At 30.4% G+C, this 16003-nt stretch overlaps 1 protein-coding gene across 4 annotated transcripts in view; it reads right to left on the bottom strand.

Annotated features, from left to right (window-relative positions):
• The window catches only part of LOC132728820 (atrial natriuretic peptide-converting enzyme-like), a 96193-nt gene that overhangs the window by 27565 nt on the left and 52625 nt on the right, over positions 1-16003 (bottom strand). The gene's annotated exons all lie outside the window — the stretch shown is intronic.

The raw sequence follows: 16003 nt of genomic DNA, 5'->3' as shown, positions 1-16003 counted from the left end.
AAAAGAGAAGCGGCATGATAACACCTTTCGTTTGACGAATTGAGAATTCCTAGTTCAAACAAGGGAGATTTCTCGCGTTCCCATGTTTGGCGTTATCGATGAAAAACGATTTCCTCATTACAAACGAGCTAAAGCTAGTTATTGTCTTTGACGTTCTTGAATGTCGGGAGGGTCCAGCATATCGACGATACAATGAAGATAGCGAAGAAACCCATCAACAAAGGATCAAATGTTCATTAAATACTTGCATACCAAATCCCTGCTTATACAGCAGTTAAGGTCCGTCACACCATGCCCTATCCGCGTTTATATAAGGCAAAGATGAAATTATCTTTTTGTTACAAAACACTTACATATATGAGGGATGCATCAAAATAACGAAGACTTTTGCTGACGCTTCCACACTGTTGGTATAAATTTAGTAAACCATATATTGAAATAAATAGGAACATTTAATTAGTAAGATTAGACAGAAAGTAGTATATTTCAAATTAGTAAAAATTGCAATCGGACCATTTTGTAGTTGTGTTTTTCTTTTATTTGTAACAAAAATGTTTCCAAAAGGATTACAGATGTACATATATATATTTCTCCTGAAATTTAATGTGCGGTTTTTAAAACCGTATATATGAAAGACTTGAAGAATTAATTGAGTTACTCATAAAAAAGCAGAAAACATTTCTTTAACGACTATTATAATTATGTAACCTTTCTCCTTGTTCGTGGTCTATCTTTAAAAGTGCAATTGTTCGGTGCATGTTAGATATACACATGTTTTTACCGTACAAAACAGATATTGTTGTTGTTGTTGTTTTCTTGTGTTTTCCCCCCATACATTTAAATAATTACGGACATATTTCACATGTTTAGAAAGCGAATATCAAAATCATGAATCCGCCTATTTATTTTGATGCCTATAAATATGCAATGATTACCTAATCAACTCGGATTCCGACGTAAATTTAGAAAACTGATATTACCGTTGACAATTTATAACGATTCAGATGACATCTAAACGGTTCATCAGGGATGCCGTATCTTTTCGCATTTTATGCATTGAATATATTTAGATAATAAATAATGCAAACCATGCAAATCTTTCTGGCGCTTGTTTTGATTTCATCTCGTGATATTGTTATCTGTTTCTAACTGGCTTTAACTAGATGATGAATATATTTTTTAAGGATCAGCTGGAATTATTGCTATTCGATTTAATAATACGATTCTTTGAAATGTATAACAAGAACAAAATATTAGTATCAACTATAATAAATGTTGATACATATATGACGATATAAGGCAGAAAGAAAAACGTGTGTTACATTATAACTGCATAATTATTTCTTTATGTTGTGTTGTAATATTTCAATTAGTTTTTTATGATTTGTATTTAATTGTATTACACATGACTTGACAAAAACTAAACTAAATTTAACAATGATTTAAGATTAATAAAAAATTTAACAAATGCACATTTAGTAAGCACATTATATTAAATGTATTTAGGAAAATGAGTATTGGAGGGTTGTCCAAAAATGAAAAGAAACATAGAGAGAAAAAACAGAATCTCTAAGGAACGCCCAAAACGGCAAAATATAAAAATGTTGCAGGTTCGGTTTGATTGGGCCTGTTCATGGACAGAAGTGGTGTTTGCAAGCTACAGAACGACTCGTTTATGGAAAATAGAAACTATTTTAACGATCCCAGTAAGTTTGTACAATAAAGTTTCCTCTTTAAACGCTTTCATGTAAAGCAAATTAAATTACTTTACAATTACATTTCCATTTTTAAATGCATGATATTTCTCAGAATCAAATACTTCTTCCTTCTTTAAAAAAGGCAAACATAAGTTTTAGAAATGTTAAAATAGTGGTTTTAGAGCATGTTAGAATTTATCATCTGAAGAATGTAGCATTGAAGGTGCAGTATTGTGTGTTGTACAAGAAGCAAAATGTAAACACTGTAATATTTTGACATCCATACAAAACCACTTGCCCATCACCGATGTGGGTTCGAATCCCGACAGGGACTTTGGATTCTTTCATGTGAGGAAGATATCCAGCTAGCTTACGGAACGTCGGTGGTTCTACACAGGTACCCGTTCGTGCCTGAAATAATGCACGGAAGGGCACCTGAGGTCTTCCTCCACCAGTAAAGCTGGAACGTCGTGATATGACCTATACTGTGTCGATGTGACGTAAAACCCAAAACAAACAAACAAACAAACATCCATACAAAATACCAAATCACTCTAACTTCACTTATGTTCAAAAAAGCAACAGAAGCAAACGATGGTTTAAGTAATTGGCCAACCATTAACTTTTTGGAAACAATAATAAGACAATAAGAAAGCTTTTGAGAAATAACAATAAAACCATTTTTGGGACACTTTTAGACCTTTAATCTACGCGTTTGGTTTCATGACAAAATATCTGTTAACAACTCCTGATTTTGCTTTGTTATTTTTACGATATATCCAATTTAAGTGTAACAGTTAACGACATTTCCTTTGAGGTTTACTATTTCCTATTTTTACAGGTTTCTACATTTAATCCATATATTTTCATTTCCGGGCAGTTGCCTTACCTTACATGTAATATACACACAGGCAATAAAATGCGATTTACTTCAGCTTTGTATTTTCCAGAGCTCTTTCCTGTCAACTTTATTGGCGTTCAACACTGATCTTAATCGCTTTACATGACGACGCAAACAATAAAAAGGCGGGAGAAAAATACAATAATCTTGCTTTTATTCAGATTTTTTTCATCTCAATATTGAAACGTTCCTTGTTCGAAGGCCTCCGTTATTGTCACCGTGCGACACATAAAGACATTGTATCAAAGCTATTGCTACCATTTTACGTAAACAGGGTTTCAATGACGAAGAGAGAGAAAAAAAACAAGGTTTCAATGACGAACAAAGGAAGAGAAAATATACACAGCAACAAAGAAAAGGAAATAGCATATAACCAGTAAAACATTCTATATACTTCTTTGTCGGTGCAGCAAACTCTGCAGAGCAACATTGATTAGAAGACATATATTCTTGGTAGATGCCTAAAAAGATGAAAACTTTTACCAAGCCCTGATATTATTTAAGTTCGGCAATTTGCTGCTCTTCATAGGTTGCAGTATATCTTTATTTGATATTCAACGGTTGCCTAATATATTTTATTTTCTTCTCTTAGGGAATTCAACATAAAAGAAGCTTACGGATAAATATTCCCATGTTGGTTCCAAAGACGAATTATGACAGCAATTTAATAATATGCACCTTTGGGGAAAAACATTTTCTTTTTCACAATCTGAATACGAAACATTACTCTCTTACACTGCTAGTAAATATACTTGTACCATATTAACGAATGTACATATCTTTCATTATGTACATCGGTTCATGTGATTTTAATTTTTCCTCATCAGATGTCTCAATCTAGTTATCAAAGCAATCGATTTGTTTTGGAGTATAGTAAACCACTTCTTTGACTAATGAAGTATAACATGTCTATGCTGCGCCGTAGCGCAGCGCACAATTCTGTTAATTGCCTTGTAAACTTTTGGACAGATAACAAATGTCATTAGTTGAGACTTAGTTGAAGTTACACACTCCATCAATGTGATTAAATTCATTTAATTACGTTTGAGAATGCGGAAATAATTTAGACATGATTGTGTGTTAGCTTTAGGGAACACATTTCCCAAAGCTGTTATATAAGGCAATTGAAATTAGGTTAAAATGCCGTTGTTATCACAATTTGTGTTTTTAAAGACACCCTAATAACTTACGGCTGCCGTTTTAAAAGGTAATGCAATTTTGTTTATCGAAAATGATTATGAAACGTATGTTTAACATACAAACAATCTGACTAAATGGATTAACGCTTCAGAGCTATTTAGCATATTTTAACCTCTTTTTGGTAATTTGTGCGGATTGTAAGTGCCGTTTGCAATAAATAAATTATTTTCTTTCTTCAAATCACAATATAGTTTAATTTGAGGCATGCTTAAGTGTTTTTATCTCTTTCTTTGTACAAAAAATGTTCTAAACCTTTGTCATTTTTTGTAGAATAAAAATATTTCTTATTCGATACCTCTTGTCATTGCCCATTTCTATCTGCTTCCTCAAATTTCTTGTTTGGAAACTCCAAACTAATTAAACTTGGAATAGCTATTTTAAGCATATGTAATGAATATATGATTCTACTTTCTTGGTCAATTTCAATATATAGAATCAACATGGCATTAGTAAAATCGATTTATGTTCCGAAAGAAGTATCTTGGTTTTTTGCAGTTTAAACTGTCTGACAACTGAGTGATAACCAGCGGGGACGGTGATTGGTTTTTGAAAAGGTCATGGCGGTTTCTAAATAGGAGACATTCTTGTTGTTTTATATATCAAAGAAAAAGAAGGGCAAGTCTTATTGAAGTACATCACACTTTATAATATAACATATTTAACATTATATTTCAACTACATTATATTTCAACTATGTATCTAAACAAAATCTGGCAAAAGGGAAGAATTTATCACCACAAAATTACATAAAAATATTGCAGACTCGATTTGATTGAGTCTTTACATGAGGGATAATGAAAACATGCAACGTCCTTCAAGCCCCCCTCAACACCAAAACTGTGCCGGAACCAATGATCCCGGATGACAAGAAAAATATGCCGACACTGATGCGAAGTACGGGGAAAATTTTACAGAAAATTTTATCGTTAGTTTCACTTTATAAATTGACAAACCGAAACTATTATGCTTTTATAAACAAACAAACAATTTATTTCAGTCTATTATATCCACGAACAATTCATTTAAGTCTTGACAATTTGTTTGTATTGTATAGAACTGTTTTGTAGTTAAGGATTGAGAAGATGTTGAAAAATGTTGCAAACATGTAGTCTTTATGTATGAAAACAATCGTGATTCAAAACGAGTCATGTTTTTCTATATTTTACAATTTAAGGAATTCTAATATAAGTCGTATCGTTTATTATGCTGGATAGTGATAAGAAGTTACTCCGTCAACTAAGTTGCTTCTTAGAAACAACGTACATGTCATAAAGAATTATTATTATGACTGGCGAAATTGGTTTGTTTTATTTCATTAAAATTGTTCATAATGCATGTTGCATATTTGGAAAATTTCGATATAATTTAAATAATTCTAGATCTTGTTTTGATTTTCGGTTACAGTTTGAAATACATCTCTAGAGCAAGACCAAACTCTTATTTATACTTTGTGGAAAACACGCGCAAAACCTTGCTTTAGAGTTTTACTGCCCGTAGATTCTCGCCCACTAACATCATTTAATTTGGGGGACTTAACAACCATGCCTTATTTCATTACACTGTGTATATGCAATCAATGATGCAACTTCCTTCTCGTCAAATTAAAAGTCTTTGAAGACGCTCGCATTTTCATTTACAACTTTTTACAAGGAGAGAAAAAAATGTTTAAATATATAAATGCAAATGATAACATAATAAATCTTATTTTCGAAAGCTACACTAAATAACAGATCTTAAAGATGAATATCAAGTATGCAAGGATCGTATAAAACAACTTTTAAGAAGACCAAAGACATATTTATAATAATGTGTTGCCTCAATGTAAAAACGAGAGAGAAATTTTCACAAAACTGACGGATTTTACTTTTTTGCTGGAGGGAGCAGACAGTAAATCAAATAAATTCGCATATGAAAACAAAAGGAGGAACTATGACCTGCAACCGTTCAGATGAATGTGATGTTATCTGGTATTTCCCCGACAGTATTGCCTAATGAATCACTCTAATAATAAATCATTTAAATCTTTATTTTAAAATATCTTTGAACGTTATAATAATGATGTAAATGACAACAATGATGATGATGATAATGATGATGATGGTTTAGGGGAAAAACAGTCCAAATGCATGAATTGTTTCAGTAAATTGGAAGAGAGGAATTTTCCTTACAGAGCGTACATGATAAGTATGCCGTCCAAAATATTGTATTACACTGACGTTTTTAATGCGTTACATGATATTTCACCTTATTTCGTTTTCTTTTTTAAACAATAAGATCAACAAATTTGTTACACTTGTGTCTTTTGCAGGTTAAAATTCTTTAGAGTTTTCTTTCAAAATGTGTAAGCTAGTTGTTATGATAATAATAAAATCGTCGACAAAAATAATTTCATGCTAAATCAAAGGAATTGGATGTCTTTGAGTCCGGATATAAATAACTTTAATAAATTGTGCGGAAAATAAAAAGGTTTGTGATCAAACAGATTCGATCCCTGCTTAAAGTAAAGTAATGAAAAAAGCATTCTTCCTTATCATCAAAGGAAATTCTTTAAGCTATATGTTATTTCAAAGCTGCTAATAACGCAACTAAGATATCGGTTTCCTTATAAAGAAACAACGTGTTAACTGTTTTACTTAACTGCAATGTTGCTATCTTAAAGGATTACTTCAAATGGATGTGTTAGTAAAGTGATTTTCAACATGCATTCATTGAACTTTTTTTTGGCGAACAACCGGATTTCCTTGAGCATTAAAAGTAAAATGGTTTTATTTGTACAATAGTTGTTGAAAATTTACATTACAATTCACCATTGTTATTGATAAAAATAATATATTAATAAACCAGAATTTACATTTAAAATCAAATTGACCAGATATTATCATTTCCCTACTTTCGACTGCCAGACAAGTTGCAATGATAGACAATTGAATGTTATCAAGAGATGACTTAATGTTTTCATCAAAGGGTTGTGCTCAATATCTCACATCATTACAAAGCCTGTTTTACTTTTTTTTTTGCTTTTAGAATTCAAAGCTAATAATGAACGAAATTAAAACGTACAGAACAGTTATGTTTTCCTTTTGGGATGGGTATAGCTGTGTTATTACAATAAGCCTTACAATTTCCATATTCCATCAATTTATTTTCATATTCGGACAGATACAGTACAAAACAAGTTATATACAAAAGGACAATCAAATGTAATTTACTCAAGGTTTGTATTTTCCAGAGCTTCTTCCTGTCGACTTTATTGGCTGACATCAATAAGAATCACTATTCATGATGCAGACAATTAAAAGGCTGGTGGAAAATACAAAATCTTACATGTAATTCTTAAATCGTCATCACACTTTTATGTTTGTCAGTACATTATTACCTAGCGTGCGGCACAAAAACATGGTTTCTTGTAGTTTTATTTGGTTGTACATCGCACCAACACAATAAAGGTAACATGGCGATTTTTTGGCTAAACTGGTGAAGAAAGACTTGATAGCTTCCATATATGATTGAATGAATAAATGAATGAATAAAGAAAGAAAGAATGGTGAGGGAGTCAGTGAACTCAAAAACCCGATTTCTAAGACAGATTATCGCAACAATACAGCTATTAGCCTAATTGGAAAAATAACTTCTTTTAGCAAATCTATATACACTTACAAATAAAAGCAAAATACCATTTTTTCGTAACAGTCTGTAAATATATCAATATATTGATATACATCGATTTCAATAAGTACAACATATTATGTGATTGTAATCTTTCATTTTAGTTGTCTCGATTCAGCAATAAAGGCAATCAGTTTGACAATATGGTAAACTATCTCTCTAACTAATGCAGTATAAGAGGTGTATGCCGCATCGAAGCAACGTGGAATTCTGTTAATTGCCTTGCAAACTGTAAGGCAGATAGCAAATGTCATTAATAGAAACTTAGCTGAAGTTACACAATTCATCAATGATAAAATTCATTTAATTACATTCGAGAATGCGGAATTAATTTAGAGATGTTTGTTGGCAAGGAACGAATATAACAAAGCTGTTTTACAAGCAATTAATTGAAATTGGGTTAAAATGTTGAAAATATGGCTTTTCCAAACATATGGTTCTAGTGCCATCGGAGAACTGATTTTGATCAGATTCAACATGCAGACACTTGTGGAATAACGGTTGCAATACTTTTCTTACAAAATATGAAAACTATAAGCAGTTAAGCCCTATTTTATAATATAAAAAAACATACACCTTTCGCATACTTACACATATAATTTAAATCTAAACATAAGTTATGAAACAATTATACAAATTATACAATGTCAATTGAAATAATCATTTCCACGTGACAAATACTGTATTTTACTGTTGCAAAACATGTTTGTTACAATTTTACATACAACTTCTTTCCCTTATTGTTCGGTTAATCATTTAGCCAAGAATTGAAATTTTAGTTTTTGTTCCTGTTTCCCCCTAAAGATTCCAAACTTACTCATGAAACTTAATCGTGCTGTATGTGACATCAATTTTGGTGATGCAAGTACTTCCACAATCAATGAATCTAGATGTAACTTCGGTTATTCTAGTTTCTAAAGCTTTATTCGTTCTTTGTGGAACAACCATGTTCTTTATGAAGATACATTCCGTCATAATGTACTGTATAAAATCAGGTATAATTGATTCTTTTCTTAGAGTTCATGTCATACCTTTTGTGGTTTTCCGTTTTTATCAGCTACCGTAAAGTTTCATACTGAAAACATCAAACGAAATGAACTTGAATAGCTATTTTCAGTAATGCCTTTATGATCATTCTGACACAGATTGTTTTCAAGTGGCCATTGTCTAATGCAAATATTTATAGTTTGTATTATAATACTATTGTGAGAAAAAGGTCGAATAAGGTAACACCACTATTTTCATATTGATTGCCTCGTTAAATAACAATATATTAGAACAGCAAGAGATCCGTGCAACCGCTTTATGCTCCACAAATAGTTTTTGGTTGTTGCAATTCGTAATTAAATCAGTGATTGTCACTGGGAAAGCAATTTAAAGTAAATGAAGACCTCTATAAGTTCTTTTCAAACATATGTTCAGCAAAACAAATAATAAATTAATTACATTTGTAATTAGTCAATTAAAAAAGATTGACGTTTTTTTTTCAAGACAATAAGGTTTTATATTAGGTTAAACTTTGAAATAACATTGTCGGGCAGTATTTGAAGCAAAGTCTTTATGGCACATTGTTAACACAATGCAAGTATATGGTGTGACACTTTGATATTTTATTACCTTTGAATTTTCCAGTACTTATATTATAAATACTTATAACATGTGTACTAATTTTAAAAGATGTAAAAATAATCTATACGTAAACATATTTGTATGTCAGTACACATTGCGATTATATTCAAAATTTCTTGAATTTTCTTAATATCTTAAAATTATTCAATTCGATTTTTTCATTCACCCACCCACCCTGTATATTATGCAAGCAATGGTACTTCTTCATCTCATCTCTAAATTCTTTAAGAACCCCCGCATTTTCCCTACAAGGTGATATATCGGAATACTTTGTACAAAAAGACTTCAACCTCGGCTTTTGACAGGTACTTCATATTACGAATGTATTTGTTGAATTTCACAGGAACAAAGAACGTATATAACAGTATATATTGAATAACCAAGACAATATCAATAACAATTTGTTGTCATCTAACATTAAAATTTGAGAGATTTTCACGGAAATGTCGGATTATACTTTTAAATTTGAGATATAAAGATTCTCTCAGAGCACATGCAGCTGAAAAAATAAAGAACAATGCTGAAAAATACAATTCAATTTAAAATATAACGCATTTATTTCAAGAAGTAGACGACAATAAATCAATTGTTAGGGTCATAAACTCCGATATGAATTTTGAATATTCGAAAGCGAAAAATGAATAACATTCCTACCTATTGTGTCTCAAAAATGGGCTATTATAAATTAAAAAAAAAGATAAACAATCAAAAGAATCATTTAACTTTAGCTTTTATTAACTTAAACATTTAAGGGACATGCACCAAGACGATGCAATTAATGCATTTTTATATACGTATACAAATATGTAAAGTACATTAATCCAGAAACAGAAAACAATACAATACATGTGGTATATCAAAACATCAGACGATTTTGGCGTGTCTTAAACAGTTAAAAAGTATTTATGATCCGATTTGATAGGAAATTATCTTTGAACTACATTTCTTATCGATTGACATTCGGATTGTATTGTTGAGTAAATCAAAGAAAATGCTTAATTTGGATTTATAAAAAAAAGTGACGAATCCATGTTTTTGTAATAAGTCATATTTTGTTGAATTGTTTTGTTGTTTGTTTGTTGTTGTGTTTACGTTTGTGTGAAAGAAGTTAATTCCGATATCAAACATTATAAAGACCAACAACTTTATTTTTAATATATTTCTGTATTATTTTATTATTGATAAAATCACCTAATTACAGCGTTGATGCGTCATCCTTTAAAAAAAATCCTGATTTCCTTTTATCTGCTTCTGTTTACACTATTCTGTACTGGTTCTAACAAACCCGACTTTGAAGTTCTTCTTAACGAACGTGATTTGACGCGTCTTTCTTTAGGTTGATATGAATGACATTCATATAAATTGTGAAACAGATTTAGAATGTTATAATACTATTAATGTGCAAAAGTTGTAATTGTAACACCTTTATGATGATTAAACTCTCGCTTGAAGAGCGATTGCATTAGATATATATCACCTTTCTTGTATAAAAATGCCATAGAAATCTATTTATAAGTTCAATCTTTAATGACGTTTAATCCAGGTACACGAATAGCTTAACGGAAATAGAAATAAGAGAAAGAGAGGGATGAATTGATGACGTATGTACTGAATATTTTTGTCGTCATCAAATTGACTTGAAAGTATACGTATGATTATAGGAAAACAGTTAATTAGTTTGACATTTGTTCAATAAGAATGATCGTGGTGTTTGAAGTAATAATGTATGGAAGAGATCATTTACATTAATTATTGATGTAATACGGACTACATTCAGTTATTTCAAATATGTTTTGTCGACATGTGCTCGTACATGGTCTTGAAAATATCAGCCGAAAGATGCAAATATATCTTAAATATAGACGGTTCATAGCATTTTCTATTTGAAACTTTGGAAGTATTGAACAATAAGCAATTGCCAAATTAGTTAACGATGTATCCTGCTGTGCATCTTTTACGAAGGTCAAGAAGGAACTTAAACTTTGCATGATTTCATTGTTTTTAAAAAAATACAGCATTACTCGCGGAAACAACTTAAAAGCGGATTGGTCTGCATGGGTATTTTTTATAAGTATTTTAAAATATTGATAAAACAACATATTTATAAATTGGATATTCTTATAAAATATTTCTTGAAAATAAATGTTGATAGAGTTGTAAGTTAATTCACTATGATTATTGATATGATAAATAATATGTTTTTGTTTTGGGAAAATATATTATCAGCTATATATAAATGTCATATCGCATCATGTAATTCACACTTTTCAATAGCATTCGTCTACAATAATTTCGTGATTTGTTGCCATGTTTGATACTTAATACTATAAACATAACTATTTATGATAGGACAGACCATTCATTATGAACAAATTCACTATAAATTATATACCAGACGGACTTATATCCATCAAAACAATATAATACGATGATTAAATATACGCATCAAAGCAATTTCATATATTCTCTTTTTTGTCTTGGCAAAAAAGAAACAAAGTACGTAAACTAGTCAGTAGAGAACTTTAGTTGTTGACACATATAAAATCAGACAAAGTACAAAATGTTTTGACACAATATATAAATTTTTAATAGCGCATTGAAACCTTAGCTAAATGTAAATGGTCCTCTTGTCGAAATTAAGTAATGAAGTGGCTTCTTTCCTAATCATCAAAGCAGAAGGAAGTATAAACATATACTTTCAAAGTCACTATCGGTACAATTAAGATACGGATTTTCTTTTTAAATAAACAACGTGTTGATTGTTTGATCTATTTCTTATGCTCTCATACATGCATAAAAAGGATTACCACCAATTATGGAAATAACAAAGTGTTTCTATAAATGGCATCAAAGAGAAACTAAATAGCTGTCAGTTTTCTTTGAAAAAGCTTATCAATTCGTTAACAATTTTGTTTTTCATTTTATCATTTTGTAATCAATCCTGCTAGATTTCATATAATAAACGACGTGGGCTTCATTTGTAAAGTTCTTGTTAAAAAATAAGTTTGCAATATGTTATGAATATGAAACTAGGATTAATTGAAGTAAATAAACTTTAATTATATTAAATAATATTATTGATTTAAATTGTATAAATGTATTAAGTTATCCACATTAAAATAATGAGACACATTTTAAATTAAATCTTGTAGACATTGCAACGTGACCGAATCTTAAAATACTAAGCATTATCAATATGATCTGTTGAACTGATTTGACTGAAAACATGTATTAAATTTTGCGTCTTATCCAGTTAAACAAATGGATGGAAATGGAAACCTTAAAGAACGCCAAAAACGCCGAAATCAAACAATTTACAGCCTCGTCTTGCTTGAATGAGCCTGTCAATTGGAATTTTCAATCTTAAAAAGGCGTGTAAAGATTTTGAGATAAAGTGACAAAATGTGAATTGTCTAGCAATTTTAATTTAAGTTCGCAAAACATTATTTGGGGGAATTGTATTGATGTATAAACTCTTTCCACAACTCGTTTTAAAACGTTATTTAAGGGTTTTCTTAGTGATATTGTTTCTCTTATTGCACTTTAACTAAAAGGCCGCGTGGTACCCCGCTACACAGCTAACTGTTTCCCTATAGTCAAATGTTCTTTTATACTTCACATGACAAAATTGATTGCCTAGTTGCAATATTAACTGTAATTTCTTCCAGTAAGCGTCTGACATTATTACTTTCATTTACTTTAGACCATAAACTTACGCTGTTGTTCTTTAACTGTGTTTGATTGCTAGTATAAAATCGGTTTGATTCAGTTGATGTTGACGATATTGGTCATCAAATCTTACTAAAGTAACGAGCAGTTATTTAAATAATTCGTATGTGACCATACCACTTTATATGTTTTGCTCAGTAAAAAAACAAAAAAAACGAATGTTGATTTCAGTGCTATACTGATTTTGCTATGATATCACTTTGCTGTTAAATAACTAGAATTAGATAAGTAATTGTCTTTTTTAAAGTCGAGTATGAAAGGAGCAACATGCATTCTTAATATATTTAGAAAAGTGAGAGAAAAACCAGAGGGTTTGCTAAAATAGCTTGTTTATAAGAATAAGTGTGTTCCGTTCCCGTCAGCAAAACAATTAAAACTCATTTCGATACTCCAATAATTTTCAGACATGTTTAACACCTTTTATTTTGTGTTACATAGTATTATCTAATCACAAACCAATTATAACGTATTGAAGATGGTAACATTTGTAAATGTGTCATTTAGAATAAAAATAAGTGTTTTCTTCCAGAACTAGCTAGACGCCTTAAGAATAATATTTTATCGTAAATTAACCTCGACAGTCATCAAAGATTACAATGAGTTATTTTTGCAAGTTTATTGTGTTCTTCTTAGGATTATGGCTGTCATAAAAATTACATTTCCATTTCATAAACGAGCGTGACGTAATCGCTGCTTAAATTCTTAATCGGTTCTAGCAGCGATTTATATATTATGATCTGTATATAGACAAAACATTTCTAAAAGAGGAAATCTGAACAGTTTAATTTTAATTTATAATCGCACGCTGATTCAATGTCAGACGTCATTCTTTGATACGTGGCTTAAAAGCAAACATTGATCATACGGAGTGTGCTTGATTGTAATTACTTCTTTGTATTAAAAAGATGATTTGTTAGATTGAAAAAAAATTGTTTAACCTATAATTATCACTATACTAAAAACGGAAAATGATATCAATCAAAATTGGAGGAAAATACGTTGATGTATTAGCACTTTTAGTTATAGAATTGTGTCAACATGATGTCATAAATGGTCCTAGAAAAACGATTTTTAATAAAAAATTTAGCTGACTCAGCTGACACAAAATAAAGACAGGCTATCATATATGTATTACAAAATAATCATCAACTGCTATGGTCACATTGAAATTATGCAAATAACTGCTAATTAATTTAGCAAGATTTGATGACCACTACTGTACCGTATTTTACGACATCATCAACAGAATTAAACTTGCAATCAAACGCAGTTAAAGAACAACAACGTAGGTTTATGGTCTCAAGTAAATGAAAGTAATAATGGCAGACGCTTACTAGAAGAACATACCGTTAATGTTGCAACTAGGCAATCAATTGTCATTTAAAGTGTAAAAGAACACTTTACTATATAGGCACAGTTAATTGTGTGATATGGGGTACTACGCGGCCTTTCAGAATAACTGAAATACATTACTTTAAGTACAATAAAAGTGATTATATCACTATTAGTACCATTAGGTAACGTTTTATAACGAATTGTGTAATGAGTTTCTACATCTAAATGCAATGTCCTCCACAAAGCTTTGTAAACTTAAATTATTTTTATTTCACGATTGCCAGAAAATAAAAATTTGTTTCCCTTTAGCTTAAAACCTTTACACACTTTTTCAGATTGGGATTCAACCTAGCAAGCCGGGGCTCTAAAGATTTTATATCGGAGTTCTGGACGTTCTTTAAGGTTTTCATTTTAATTCATTGTTTTAAATAGAATTGAAAACGCAAATGCATGTTCTTAGTCAAATCAGAACATGTTGATTATGCTAAGTACTATTTTAGGAACCATAATTCAATGCCTACCATGTCTTATTTAAAATGTATCTTGATTTAAAAATAATATTTCACTGTAAATTAACCTCGACAGTCATCAAAGCTTACAATGAATTATTTTTGCAAGTTCATTGTGTTCTCATAAGGATTATGGTTGTTATGTTAGTGACATTACCATTTCATAAACGAGCGTGACGTCATCGCTGCTTCAATTCTTAATCGGTTCTAGCAGTGATTTATTTATTATGATCTGTATATTGACAAAACATTTCTAAAAGAGGCATTTAACAGTTTAACTTTAATTTACAAACGCACGCTGATTCAATGTCAGACGTCATTCTTTGATACGTTGCTTGAAAGCAAACATTGATTCTACGGAGTGTGCTTGATTGTTATTAAAAAGATGATTTGTTACTTTGAAAACTGTTTAAGCTATAATCACTATTCTGAAAACGGAAATTGATATCAATCAAAATTAGAGGAACATACTTTGATCTATTAGGACTTTTAGTTAAATTAGTTAATTGTGTCAACATGATTTCATAAATGGTTCTAGAAAAACGATTTTAATAAAAGATTTAGCTGACTGGGCTGAAACAAAATAAAGACATGCATTCATATATATATATATATATATATATATATATATAACAAAATAAACATCAAGTGGCATGGTCACATTCAAATTATGGAAATAACTGCTCATTAATTTAGCAAGCTATTGTACTGTATTTATTAACGACATCAACAACAGAATTAAATCAGCAATCAAAAGCAGTTAAAGAACAACACCGTAAGTTTATGGTCTCAAGTAAATGAAAGTTATAATACCAGACGCTTACTGGAAGAACATACCGTTAATGTTGCAACTAGGCAATCAATTGTCATTTGAAGTGTAAAAGAACACTTTACTATAGTGGAACAGTTAATTGTGTGATATGGGATACTACGCGGTCTTTCAGTATAACTAAAATATATTATTTTAAGTACAATAAAAGTGATTATATCACTATTAATACCATTAGTTAACGTTTAATAACGAATTGTGTAAAGAGTTTCTACATCTAAATGCAATGTCCTCCACGAAGCTTTGTAAACATAAATTATTTTCATTTCAAGATTGCTAGAAAATGAAAATTTGTTTTACTCCAGCTCAAGCCTTTCACATACCTTTTCAGATCTGGGTTCAATCTAGTAAAGATTTTAATATTGGCGTTACGGGCGTTCTTTAAGGTGTCCATTTAAATTCATTGTTTTGAATAGAATCGAAAACGCAAATACATTTTCTTTAAGTTAGACAAATCAGGTTAACTGAAAATGTTGATAATGCTTAGTACTTTTCCGGGAACCATAAT

This window comes from Ruditapes philippinarum, unplaced genomic scaffold (assembly GCF_026571515.1).
Source record: "Ruditapes philippinarum isolate M1 unplaced genomic scaffold, ASM2657151v2 ctg2859_1_1_1_1, whole genome shotgun sequence".
NCBI classification, from domain to species: domain Eukaryota; kingdom Metazoa; phylum Mollusca; class Bivalvia; order Venerida; family Veneridae; genus Ruditapes; species Ruditapes philippinarum.
This window is presented reverse-complemented; position numbering and strand designations above follow the sequence as displayed.